The 12,453-nt window shown below is 44.4% G+C and overlaps 1 protein-coding gene and 1 pseudogene across 1 annotated transcript in view; one reads left to right on the top strand and one right to left on the bottom strand.

Annotated features, from left to right (window-relative positions):
- The window catches only part of LOC124721969 (uncharacterized protein KIAA2013 homolog), a 168,648-nt gene that overhangs the window by 33,430 nt on the left and 122,765 nt on the right, over window positions 1-12,453 (top strand). The gene's annotated exons all lie outside the window — the stretch shown is intronic.
- Window positions 8,274-8,391, bottom strand: LOC124723603 (annotated as a pseudogene).

The raw sequence follows: 12,453 nt of genomic DNA, 5'->3' as shown, positions 1-12,453 counted from the left end.
GGAGTGGCTGCCCATGTTCCTGCTGGTCATGGCAAAAGAAGATGTGATAAAACCAATCACAGAAGAGGAGATGGAGCTGCAAATAGTGAGGCTCAACACTAGGAGACTGAGAGGAAGCAGTGGGCACGACAACATCCTGCTGCACTACCTGCCAGCTGATTTCCACAGTCACTTGCCATTTTCAACAACATACTGTTTGTTGTTGTTGTGGTCTTCAGTCCTGAGACTGGTTTGATGCAGCTCTCCATGCTAATGTATCCTGTGCAAGCTCCTTCATCTCCCAGTACCTACTGCAACCTACATCCATCTGAATCTGCTTAGTGTATTCAGCTCTTGGTCTCCCTCTACGATTTTTACCTTCCACACTGCCCTCCAATGCTAAATTTGTGATCCCCTGATGCCTCAGGACATGTCCTACCAACCGATCCCTTCTTCTAGTCAAGTTGTGCCACGAACTTCTCTTCTCCCCAATCCTATTCAATACCTCCTCATTAGTTACGTGATCTACCCACCTAATCTTCAACATTCTTCTGTAGCACCACATTTCGAAAGCTTCTATTCTCTTCTTGTCCAAACTATTTATTGTCCATGTTTCACTTCCATACATGGCTACACTCCATACAAATACTTTCAGGAACGACTTCCTGACATTTAAATCTATACTCGATGTTAACAAATTTCTCTTCTTCAGAAACGCTTTCCTTGCCATTGCCAGTCTACATTTTATATCCTCTCTACTTCGACCATCATCAGTTATTTTGCTCCCCAAATAGCAAAACTCCTTTACTACTTTAAGTGTCTCATTTCCTAATCTAATTCCCTTAGCATCACGCGACTTAATTCGACTACATTCCATTATCCTCGTTTTGCTTTTGTTGATGTTCATCTTATATCCTCCTTTCAAGACACTGTCCATTCCGTTCAACTGCTCTTCCAAGTCCTTTGCTGTCTCTGACAGAATTACAATGTCATCGGCGAACCTCAACGTTTTTATTTCTTCTCCATGGACTTTAATACCTACTCCGAATTTTTCTTTTGTTTCCTTTACTGCTTGCTCAATATACAGATTGAATAACATCGGGGATAGGCTACAACACTGTCTCACTCCCTTCCCAACCACTGCTTCCCTTTCATGCCCCGCGACTCTTATAACTGCCATCTGGTTTCTGTACAAATAGCCTTTCGCTCCCTGTATTTTACCTCTGCCACCTTTAGAATTTGAAAGAGAGTATTCCAGTCAACATTGTCAAAAGCTTTCTACAAGTCTACAAATGCTAGAAACATAGGTTTGCCTTTCCTTAATCTTTTTTCTAAGATAAGTCGTAAGGTCAGTATTGCCTCACGTGTTCCAACATTTCTACGCAATCCAAACTGATCTTCCCCGAGCTCGGCTTCTACCAGTTTTTCCATTCGTCTGTAAAGAATTCGCGTTAGTATTTTGCAGCTGTGACTTATTAAACTGATAGTTCGGTAATTTTCACATCTGTCAACACCTGCTTTCTTTGGGATTGGACTTATTATATTCTTCTTGAAGTCTGAGGGTATTTCGCCTGTCTCGTACATCTTGCTCACCAGATGGTAGAGTTTTGTCAGGACTGCCTCTCCCAAGGCCGTCAGTAGTTCTAATGGAATGTTGTCTTGTTTCGACTCAGGTCTTTCAGTGTTCTATCAAACTCTTCACGCAGTATTGTATCTCCCATTTCATCTACATCCTCTTCCATTTCCATAATATTGTCCTCAAGTACATCGCCCTTGTATAGAACCTCTATATACTCCTTCCACCTTTCTGCTTTCCCCTCTTTGCTTAGAACTGGGTTTCCATCTGAGCTCTTGATATTCATACAAGTGGCTCTCTTTTCTCCAAAGGTCTCTTTAATTTTCCTGTAGGCTGTATCTATCTTACCCCTAGTGAGTTAAGCCTCTACATCCTTACATTTGTCCTCTAGCCATGCCTGTGCACTGGAATCTATCCATCCACAAGAAAACATGCAGAAGTAGTGGCGATGCCAAAGTCTGGCAAGAACCTACGGCTTGTGCAGAAATATCAGTCAATCAGTCTGTTTTCCTGCTTCCTCTTGAAAGCCTTCAAGAGGCTGTACACCAAATGACTACTCCAGCACATCACTACAGGTCATCTCACACACATGAGCAGTTTGGGTTCTGGAGGGGCCGTTCCATGGCATGTTGCTGGCTGCGGCTGGTGGAGCAGGTGATGTGAGCCCTGGAGATTTGTGAGTACCCTGGGCCAGTATTCCTATATATCTCCAAGACATTCAACTCTGTGTGGCCCAATGGCCTCATGTACAGTCTCATTGTGTTTGGGGTACTGTTGTCGCATGGGATCGTACTCAGCTCTTACCTGTCATGGAGGACATTCCACGTTTGCGCCAACGCTGGGACATTGATAGTGCAGCTGATGCTTGCCAGTGTGTCACAGGGGTTGGGGCTCGGCCCCTTCTGTACTTCCTGTACGCATCTTATGTTGTAAAGGTTCGCCCAGGCTTGTGGCCCAGTATGTGGATGACACCGTGCTATTCGCCCCTAGCATGCACACTGTGATGATACATCGCCGTCTCCAGCTCGGCTGTGATGCCCTGGGCGCCTTGTCAACAAAATGGCGGCTGAAATGTAATACCATAAAGAGGAAAGCAGTCATCTTCTCAAGGAAGAAGCTGCCTTATAACCGGCCACCTGTCACCATCCTGGGAGGCCCCACTCCATGATTAAAGACAGGAAAATATCTAGGTTTGACCATCACTTAACCTGTCTCCCACACATCAGAGGAGTCAAGAGCAGGGCAGTGTGGTGCATCCATGCTCTCTACTCACTCCTCAACCCGAAGCTGACACTGGCCCCACATCACAGCATCGTACTCTATCTTGCTCTGGTCAGACTAGTACTAGAAATCGCTGCTGTGGTGTGGGGGAAATGCCACTGCTTCACACATTGGAGCGCTGCAGAGGGTGCAGAATCGGGCTGTAAAGCTCACTATACATCTTCTGAAACAGTACTCGATAACATTACTGCACGAAGGCACCGGCATCCTCCTCCTGCGGGGTAATTCCCGCCAGTCTGCGTGACTGTTCCACACCAAGACATTGCAGTCGACTAATCTGCTCATTCAAGGCCTGTGCCAACAGGTGCACCACCTTCTGACAACCTGTTGACCAGACCTACTGTGGGAGTAACACACTTCCACGGCAACCAGAGGAGGACATCAACCCTTCACCCTGAGCCAGGTCCACTTAACATTAAAAAGAGGATATACACTCCTGGAAATGGAAAAAAGAACACATTGACACCGGTGTGTTAGACCCACCATACTTGCTCCAGACACTGCGAGAGGGCTGTACAAGCAATGATCACACGCACGGCACAGCGGACACACCAGGAACCGCGGTGTTGGCCGTCGAATGGCGCTAGCTGCGCAGCATTTGTGCACCGCCGCCGTCAGTGTTAGCCAGTTTGCCGTGGCATACGGAGCTCCATCGCAGTCTTTAACACTGGTAGCATGCCGCGACAGTGTGGACGTGAACCGTATGTGCAGTTGACGGACTTTGAGCGAGGGCGTATAGTGGGCATGCGGGAGGCCGGGTGGACGTACCGCCGAATTGCTCAACACGTGGGGCGTGAGGTCTCCACAGTACATCGATGTTGTCGCCAGTGGTCGGCGGAAGGTGCACGTGCCCGTCGACCTGGGACCGGACCACAGCGATGCACGGATGCACGCCAAGACCGTAGGATCCTACGCAGTGCCGTAGGGGACCGCACCGCCACTTCCCAGCAAATTAGGGACACTGTTGCTCCTGGGGTATCGGCGAGGACCATTCGCAACCGTCTCCATGAAGCTGGGCTACGGTCCCGCACACCGTTAGGCCGTCTTCCGCTCACGCCCCAACATCGTGCAGCCCGCCTCCAGTGGTGTCGCGACAGGCGTGAATGGAGGGACGAATGGAGACGTGTCGTCTTCAGCGATGAGAGTCGCTTCTGCCTTGGTGCCAATGATGGTCGTATGCGTGTTTGGCGCCGTGCAGGTGAGCGCCACAATCAGGACTGCATACGACTGAGGCACACAGGGCCAACACCCGGCATCATGGTGTGGGGAGCGATCTCCTACACTGGCCGTACACCACTGGTGATCGTCGAGGGGACACTGAATAGTGCACGGTACATCCAAACCGTCATCGAACCCATCGTTCTACCATTCCTAGACCGGTAAGGGAACGTGCTGATCCAACAGGACAATGCACGTCCGCATGTATCCCGTGCCACCCAACGTGCTCTAGAAGGTGTAAGTCAACTACCCTGGCCAGCAAGATCTCCGGATCTGTCCCCCATTGAGCATGTTTGGGACTGGATGAAGCGTCGTCTCACGCGGTCTGCACGTCCAGCACGAACGCTGGTCCAACTGAGGCGCCAGGTGGAAATGGCATGGCAAGCCGTTCCACAGGACTACATCCAGCATCTCTACGATCGTCTCCATGGGAGAATAGCAGCCTGCATTGCTGCGAAAGGTGGATATACACTGTACTAGTGCCGACATTGTGCATGCTCTGTTGCCTGTGTCTATGTGCCTGTGGTTCTGTCAGTGTGATCATGTGATGTATCTGACCCCAGGAATGTGTCAATAAAGTTTCCCCTTCCTGGGACAATGAATTCACGGTGTTCTTATTTCAATTTCCAGGAGTGTATACAGGAATAGTATCGGAATATTTAACCTTCCCGATCTGAAGCGCAAATAGGGTTGCTAGTCCCAGCGACACCCTAACCAGTCAGTTCATCAATACACTTGATGATGGCAGCGTGGTTGCTTGCCAAAATATAGTGCCCGTTGGACACTGACCCGCGGCCGTTCACCTATGAACTATTTAGTCATAAAGTACGCTGAGAGAAGTTGGAGAATCGGAGAAGATTCTTTATTAAACTTGTCCATTACTCTGTACCATTACTTTATTAGTCTTTTATTCTTATTTGCTGTACAAAAGAAACATTAGAATACCAATAGAGATTTAGAGATTTATTTTTTAATTCATTGCACAACGTAAACTAATATGATTTAGTTTAGTTTTGTCCTTAATGAAATGGTCCATGAAAGCCTGCCGCTGTAAAAAGAAAGAAAAATGGTTTTCATGTTACACAGTACCATTCGCATTTGTACAGTGACAGCAGATGGTTGACATCACACTTTTAGTGTCTTGTAGAATGTTAAATAATGCAGCCAGTTACCTAAATGCATTCATCTTAGGAGTTCTGGTAACTGCCCTTTTAGAAACAAAAATCCAATGCAAAATGGCATAAAACATTAAAGTCTTATCTTCTGTTAGAACTGCCAAAGTCACACACACACACACACACACACACACACACAAAAACCTAGGCTACATAACTGGAAGTCACCTCAAAAGGAACGATAAGTAAGCCTCCGAATCACGTCTTAAAATGTTTGTTTACCTCTACCGTTGTTTTATATTTCTCTAAACACCGCCTGCCTGTATAAATGTATGTTTTTGATAAATACATAAGACAACACTTGCTAACGTGAAACACGCGAAATGTCATTCATTCTAGGCAGAGGTATAATAACCGTAAGTAAATATTATAAACATATTCACCCGTATTTATAGGAAAAACTACATTGGTATTCTAGGCAGAGGTATAATAACCGTAAGTAAATATTATAAACATATTCACCCGTATTTATAGGAAAAACTACATTGGTAATTATATAGATACCCATATTGACATTAAAGTCACCATAATAATGCAGCAGCTCGCAAATCATAAACATCACGCTTAAGGGCCATAGTACAGGAAGAGCGCACTAGATACTGAGAATTATTTCCCGATAGTAATCGTACAGAAGAAAAAAAGTCGCCACTGGCCGCAGCCAGTGTTGATGTTTAACAAACGAAAGCATACGATGTTGTGCTAGTAGGTGATTCGTTTCACCCAACATGACGTTGCAAAGCATAGTGGCGAAGTTTCCAATCGTTATGGTCTAGGGGTGCGATTTCGTCTGACAGCAGGAACGCTCTCATGGTTATCCCACACACCCTGACTGCAAAATTATACGTCAATCTGGTGATTCGACTTGTGTTGCTATTCATGAATAGCATTCCAGATGGTGTTTTCCAACAAGATAATGCTCACTCTCATACTGATGTTGTAACCGTTCATGTTTCACATGCCCTGCTACGTGAAGCAGTGTATAACTGCCTGGTGTACGTCATGCTGTCTTTGTTGTTGTAGTTGTTGTGGTCTTCAGTCCTGAGACTGGTTTGATGCAGCTCTCTATGCTACTCTATCCTGTGCAAGCTTCTTCATCTCCCAGTACCTACTGCAACCTTCATCCTTCTGAATCTGCTTAGTGTATTGATCTCTTGGTCTCCCTCTACTATTTTTACCCTCCACGCCGCCCTCCAATACTAAATTTGTGATCCCTTGGTGCCTCAGAACATGTCCTACCAACCGATCCCTTCTTCTAGTCAAGTTGTGCCACAAACTTCTCTTCTCCCCAATCCTATTCAATACCTCCTCATTAGTTACGTGATCTACCCACCTAATCTTCAACATTCTTCTGTAGCACCACATTTCGAAAGCTTCTATTCTCTTCTTGTCCAAACTATTTATCGTCCACGTTTCACTTCAATACATGGCCACACTCCATACAAATACTTTCAGAGACGACTTCCTGACACTTAAATCTATACGTGATATTAAAAAATCTCGGCCTGTATTCCGTCTTCACCTGGCCTCTTATTCTTCTGAAGCCATTTGATTTGAGTGTGATGGAGGGCGGGGAGGCGGGGATAATCTGGGTTAACTGTGGTTAGAGACTGAAAATCGAACCATCACAGTCGAGAAGCTGGTTGAAGTACACCTTCCGTCTTTCAGTGATTTCGCTATCGTTGGTCAGGATTTGATGATCAGAATCTTTGACAGACTTCTGTCTGGCGTTGTATCCTTTGCTAGAACGTCACAAATTCAAAATCAGGATTTGATCCAACAACTTTGTTTAGCTTATCTTTTGCTCCAACACCCATTTCTCCATAGGATGGTTGCAAAGATTTTTCAACTTTTTCAATAATTGTCAAAGATTCCGTCAGTGGTAGGTCTGTGGCTTCCAACTCGGTTATTGCTGCAGGAAAATGGGCGAAATGTTATATGTCAATAATTGTCAAATATTCCGTCAGTGGTAGATCTGTGGCTTCCAATTCGGTTATTGCTGCAGGAAAATGGGCAAAATGTTTATGATGGGGATCAGGTCTTGCTTCAAGTCTGTTTTCTGGAATGCAACTTGCGTGTCTTTAATAGAAGCTGCATCCGTGATTTCAAAAGTGTTTCAAGAGTGTCTACGACCTAAAACAAATACAACGACAACAAAATCATTTTTGGGATGGGGGTAGTAACTTAAGGCTTCTCAATAGAATGGACCAAATAGATGTTAACAGTAAGATGAGAGAATTTATCCAGCAGGTACCGCATCTGGTTAAAATAGGACAATGGCGAAGCTAAATCTGGTAGTTTATCACACAGTTTGACGACACGGGAAAGTGCTTTCCAGAATACCTTTACTAGGAAAAAAAGTCGGCGTTGGATTTAATTAGTGTTGTCAGAATTATCAGACATTTGTATTTTATGTGTCTGTTTACCTTTTTTGTGGAAGATATCAGCTAATTGTTGTTATTGTATCTGTCCTTAGTTTCATCTTTGCAGTATGACATGCAGAAATTACATGCTAATCTGCCTGAAGCCTTTTAGAGCCTGTATCAACAATACTTTTTTTACGCATGCATTTTCTAGACTTCGTACGGTTTAAACAAAGTGGCTTGATTATGGTTGCCATAAATGGTGGTACAAAAATTGGGACGAAACCAACAGAAATCCAGTCATTAGATGTGGACGAGGATGGATTTCAAGCGGCTGGAAAAATTAACCTATGCGTCACTACTGAGTATAATACAAGTATAAATATATTTGAGAAGAACAAAGTATAACATAAGTATGAAGATAGTAACTGTTGTCGAAAGAACAGATACCATTGATGACCGTGCAGCTTCTCTAGAATAAAGCACTCTGTCTTCAGGCCATGAGTGGCCCATCGGGACCATCCGACCGCCGTGTCATCCTCAGATGAGGATGCGGATAGGAGGGGCGTGTGGTCAGCACAGCGCTCTCCCGGTCGTTATGATGGTTTTCTTTGACCGGAGCTGTTACTATTCGGTGGAGTAGCTCCTCAGTTGGCATCACGAGGCTTAGTGCACCCCGAAAAATGGCAACAGCGCATGGCGGTCCGGATGGTCACCCATCCAAGTGCCAGCCACGCCCGACAGCGCTTAACTTCGGTAATCTCACGGGAACCGGTGTATCCACTGTGGCAAGGCCGTTGCCCTTCTCTAGAATAAATGATAATTAATTGAAACCCTCAGCTGCCGACAGGTGTTGTTGATCTACCTCGATGGGGACAGCTGAAAATGTGTGCCCTGATCGGGACTCGAACCCGTGATCTACTGCCTGGTGAAACGTTGTTGTGATACCTCGTGAAAGGAGGAGAAATGCGCGCCATCACGTTTCCGACTTTGATAAAGGTCGGATTGTGGCCTATCACGATTGCGATTTATCATGTCGCGACATTGGTGTTCGCGTTGGTCGAGATCCAATGACTGTTAACAAAATATGGAATCGGTGGGTTCAGGAGGGTAATACGGAACGTCGTGCTGAATCCCAAAGGCCTGGTATCACTAGCAGTCGAGATGAAAGGCATTTTATCCGCATGGTTGTAATGTCTCGATCCCTGAGTGAACAGATGGGGACATTTGCAAGACAACAACCATCTGCACGAACAGTTCGACGACGTTTGCAGCAGCATGGACTATCAGCTCGGAGACCATGGCTGCGGTTACCCTTGACGCTGCATCACAGACAGGAACGCCTGCGATGGTGTACTCAACGACGAACCTGAGTGCACGAATGGCAAAACGTCATTTTTTCGGATGAATCCAGGTTCTGTTTACAGCATCATGATGGTCGAATCCGTGTTTGGCAACCTCGCGGTGAACGCACTTCGGAAGCGTGTGTTCGCATTGACGGCGCTTTGAAAAGTGGACGTTACATTTCAGATGTGTTACGACCCGTGGCTCTACCCACCATTCGATCCTTGCGAAACCCTACATTTCAGCAGTATAATGCACGACCGCATGTTACAGGTCCTGTACAGGCCTTTCGGGATACAGAAAATGTTCGACTGCTGCCCTGGCCAGCACATTCTCCAGATCTCTCACCAACTGAAAACGTCTGGTCAATGGTGGCCGAGCAACTGGCTCGTCACAATACGCGTCACTACTCTTGGTGAACTGTGGTATTGTGTTGAAGCTGCATGGGCAGCTGTACCTGTACACGCCATCCAAGCTCTGTTTGACTCAATGCCCAGGCGTATCAAGGCCGTTATTACGGCCAGAGGTGGTTGTTCTGGTTACTGATTTCTCAGGATCTATGCACCCAAATTGTGTGAAAATGTAATCATGTGTCAGTTCTAGTATAATATATTTGTCCAATGAATACCTGTTTATCATCTGCATTTCTTCTTGGTGTAGCAATTTTAATGGCCAGTAGTCGCGCTATTCATCTGTGTCCTCGGTAGCTCAGATGGATAGAGCGTCTACCGTGCAAGCAGGAGATCCCGGGTTCGAGTCCCGGTCGGGGCACACATTTTCAGCTGTCCCCGTTGAAGCATATCAACAACACCTGTCGGCAGTGAGGTTTTCAATTAATTATCATATAACATAAGTTATTTACACAAATTGTTTTATGGGCCAGCTTACGTCTCAGACTATTTGACAGAAGATCAGTTTGTTTACTTGCATAATTATAAAACTCTCCACAGCTCATTTGAAAGTTATAAGTAAACTGTAAGATGCTCTCAATTGTTGATACATCCAAACCATTCTGTTACTCGGTCTACTGAGTTCTCATTAATTTAAAAATTCTCTCAACAATACAGTTACGTGCTACTATTGAAAACATATATTGTCATATCTTTACCAATTCTGACGTCTGAATGCAGATCTCGTCAGTTCTGAAAAATTCCAAATAGTTGTTCGGGGCTGGTAATACTGACTTCCAATTATTATCTGAAACTTTTGAAGCCAGAAAATTCCTCAGATTCACATACTGATTAAACACTACTGACTCACAAATATCCACTTGTTTTCCTTTTAAATAAACCAATATCCTTTGTATATTTTCCCATTCCACTAATTTAGTCATACACATACACTCAAAAATGACGGCAGTTTCATAAAACTCTTTTACGTCACTGTGAAATTTTTCGGTGGTTACTACAGAGCCAATGATCTACATTTTTCAAAAATTTGTTTAGTTTTCATAGTCAGATAACAACAGTTTTATTTATCTTCTTGTGAAATTATTTTATACTCAATAATGACCTTCACTTCAATCACAGATATGTTACTACTATCAAATTTCTTTATTTGATTACTAAACAATCTCAGCTGATGGTGAATAAATCAAAAGTAAGTCTTACTTAAAAGAGCAGACAAAAATTCTACCAAGATCTGCGGAGGTTGTTCTTCTGTCAGGAAGACAGTTTTCAGAGCTTTCCACAGTTGTAACGTTCTCTCGAATGCAGACATTAAAGACAGCCATCTAGTTTTAGAGTGTGACTAAAGGCGGTGGTGGTTGTTACTGTTTATCGTCCCGTCGACAACGAGGTCATTAGAGACGGAGCGCAAGCTCGGGTTAGGGAAGGAAATCGGCCGTGCCCTTTCAAAGGAACCATCCCGGCATTTGCCTGAAACGATTTAGGGAAATCACGGAAAACCTAAATCAGGATGGCCGGAGACGGGATTGAACCGTCGTCCTCCCGAATGCGAGTCCAGTGTGCTAACCACTGCGCCACCTCGCTCGGTGAGTGTGACTAAAGTTCTCAATAACAGATATCCACAAATTCAAAGAAGTCAGCAAGTTTTTGAAGTTCTCATTGTGTAGATGGAAAAATAGTTATAAAGTTTCAAGACAATTAACTCGATGTCAATAAATAAAATGTCTGCAACAGTGAAACAGTGTTATGTAAAATGTGTGGTGGACAGCCTACTCCTTCCAAGTTCTTCCCAAGTTTCCTTTTTAAACGACTGACTATATTGTTATCACCTCTTCGGTTCCACCCGCCCCACACCCGAAACTGGTGTTGCAGTTTTCGCCGCAAAATGCTACACAATCTTTTAAATTAATTGTAAGATCTTTGAGTTCTTAAATCAATAAGTCGGATGTAGTGTCCAATGTTTCATTTTGTACAGAATCCACCATAATTAGTTTAGTTTTAACCCTTCATCTGCATCAAAATACTGAACAACTATTGGAAACAATTTCAGTGCGTTGTGATTGCCGCCTTCAATTGCTAGTCCGTAAAACGAAGGGTTTCTCAAGTTCAAAGTGCAAATGGATACAAAATGAGGAGCAAGTATAGGTTTGATTATTGCAGTGGCTTTTGTTCTTGCAGCACTTTGATTTTTAGCTCTTACAGACTCGGCATACATAACTGAACACAATTTCGTCGTGTAATCAGGTGATTTGAATGAAAGGTAATGTTTTACAGTTCATTTCCTGTTGTCAGTTCAGCATAATATGAGCATTTCCTCTCTTGTATCGGGTAAAAAAAAATGTGTCACGGACTGGAGGCCTCTTCCTTGAGTACTTCTTAGTGCTTGTGGATCTCGAATCAGATTTCCCACCGTGCTCGATTGAAAAATAACAGCAATAAAGTTTGCGGAATGCTTCCGTATCTCGTTTGTCTCTTTTTTAATGAAAGGCCATATTTCTGTGTATCCGTCAATGGAAGAGCACTTACGTTTCACTTTTGGCATCACAAAACAATGAGAACTGACACACAAGCACTGCAACAGTAAACGGATTCATGGAACTCAAGTTAATCAAAAATATGAACAAGTGAATAATGGTTAGATGAATGCATAGCAAATGAGCTTTCAGACATATCCAAAAGAACATACAACACGCATTCATATAATTGGTGGGCAGTTATCCACCACCTTCATTGCGGACGCACAATACGTTCGACCTCGTGCAGGAACCTCAAAGCAGCGAACATGGAGAACATGCACGGAGACAGCGGATAGGTGCCGATAGGTAGGAGTGTGGATCAGCGATAAACAATGTGTCCGGGTGGCGCAGTGGTTAACGCAACCTCCCAGTGAACAGGAGATCTCAGGTTCGAATCCTGATCTTGCACACATTTTCGCTCGTCGCCTCTGATTCCGCATGAAGTCCCAATGTAGCTGACATCAATAGTTCCTTTCTCCTTCCTCCACCTTCAATTTACATAATATGAATAATGGTTGTTACACAGCGTTGCCAACTACAATCAAATAAACTATACATAGTATGAGAGTAAGCCGCTGGCTGTTGTTTATATTGGAT

The sequence above is a fragment of the Schistocerca piceifrons genome, chromosome X, assembly GCF_021461385.2.
Source record: "Schistocerca piceifrons isolate TAMUIC-IGC-003096 chromosome X, iqSchPice1.1, whole genome shotgun sequence".
Classification (NCBI taxonomy): domain Eukaryota; kingdom Metazoa; phylum Arthropoda; class Insecta; order Orthoptera; family Acrididae; genus Schistocerca; species Schistocerca piceifrons.
This window is presented reverse-complemented; position numbering and strand designations above follow the sequence as displayed.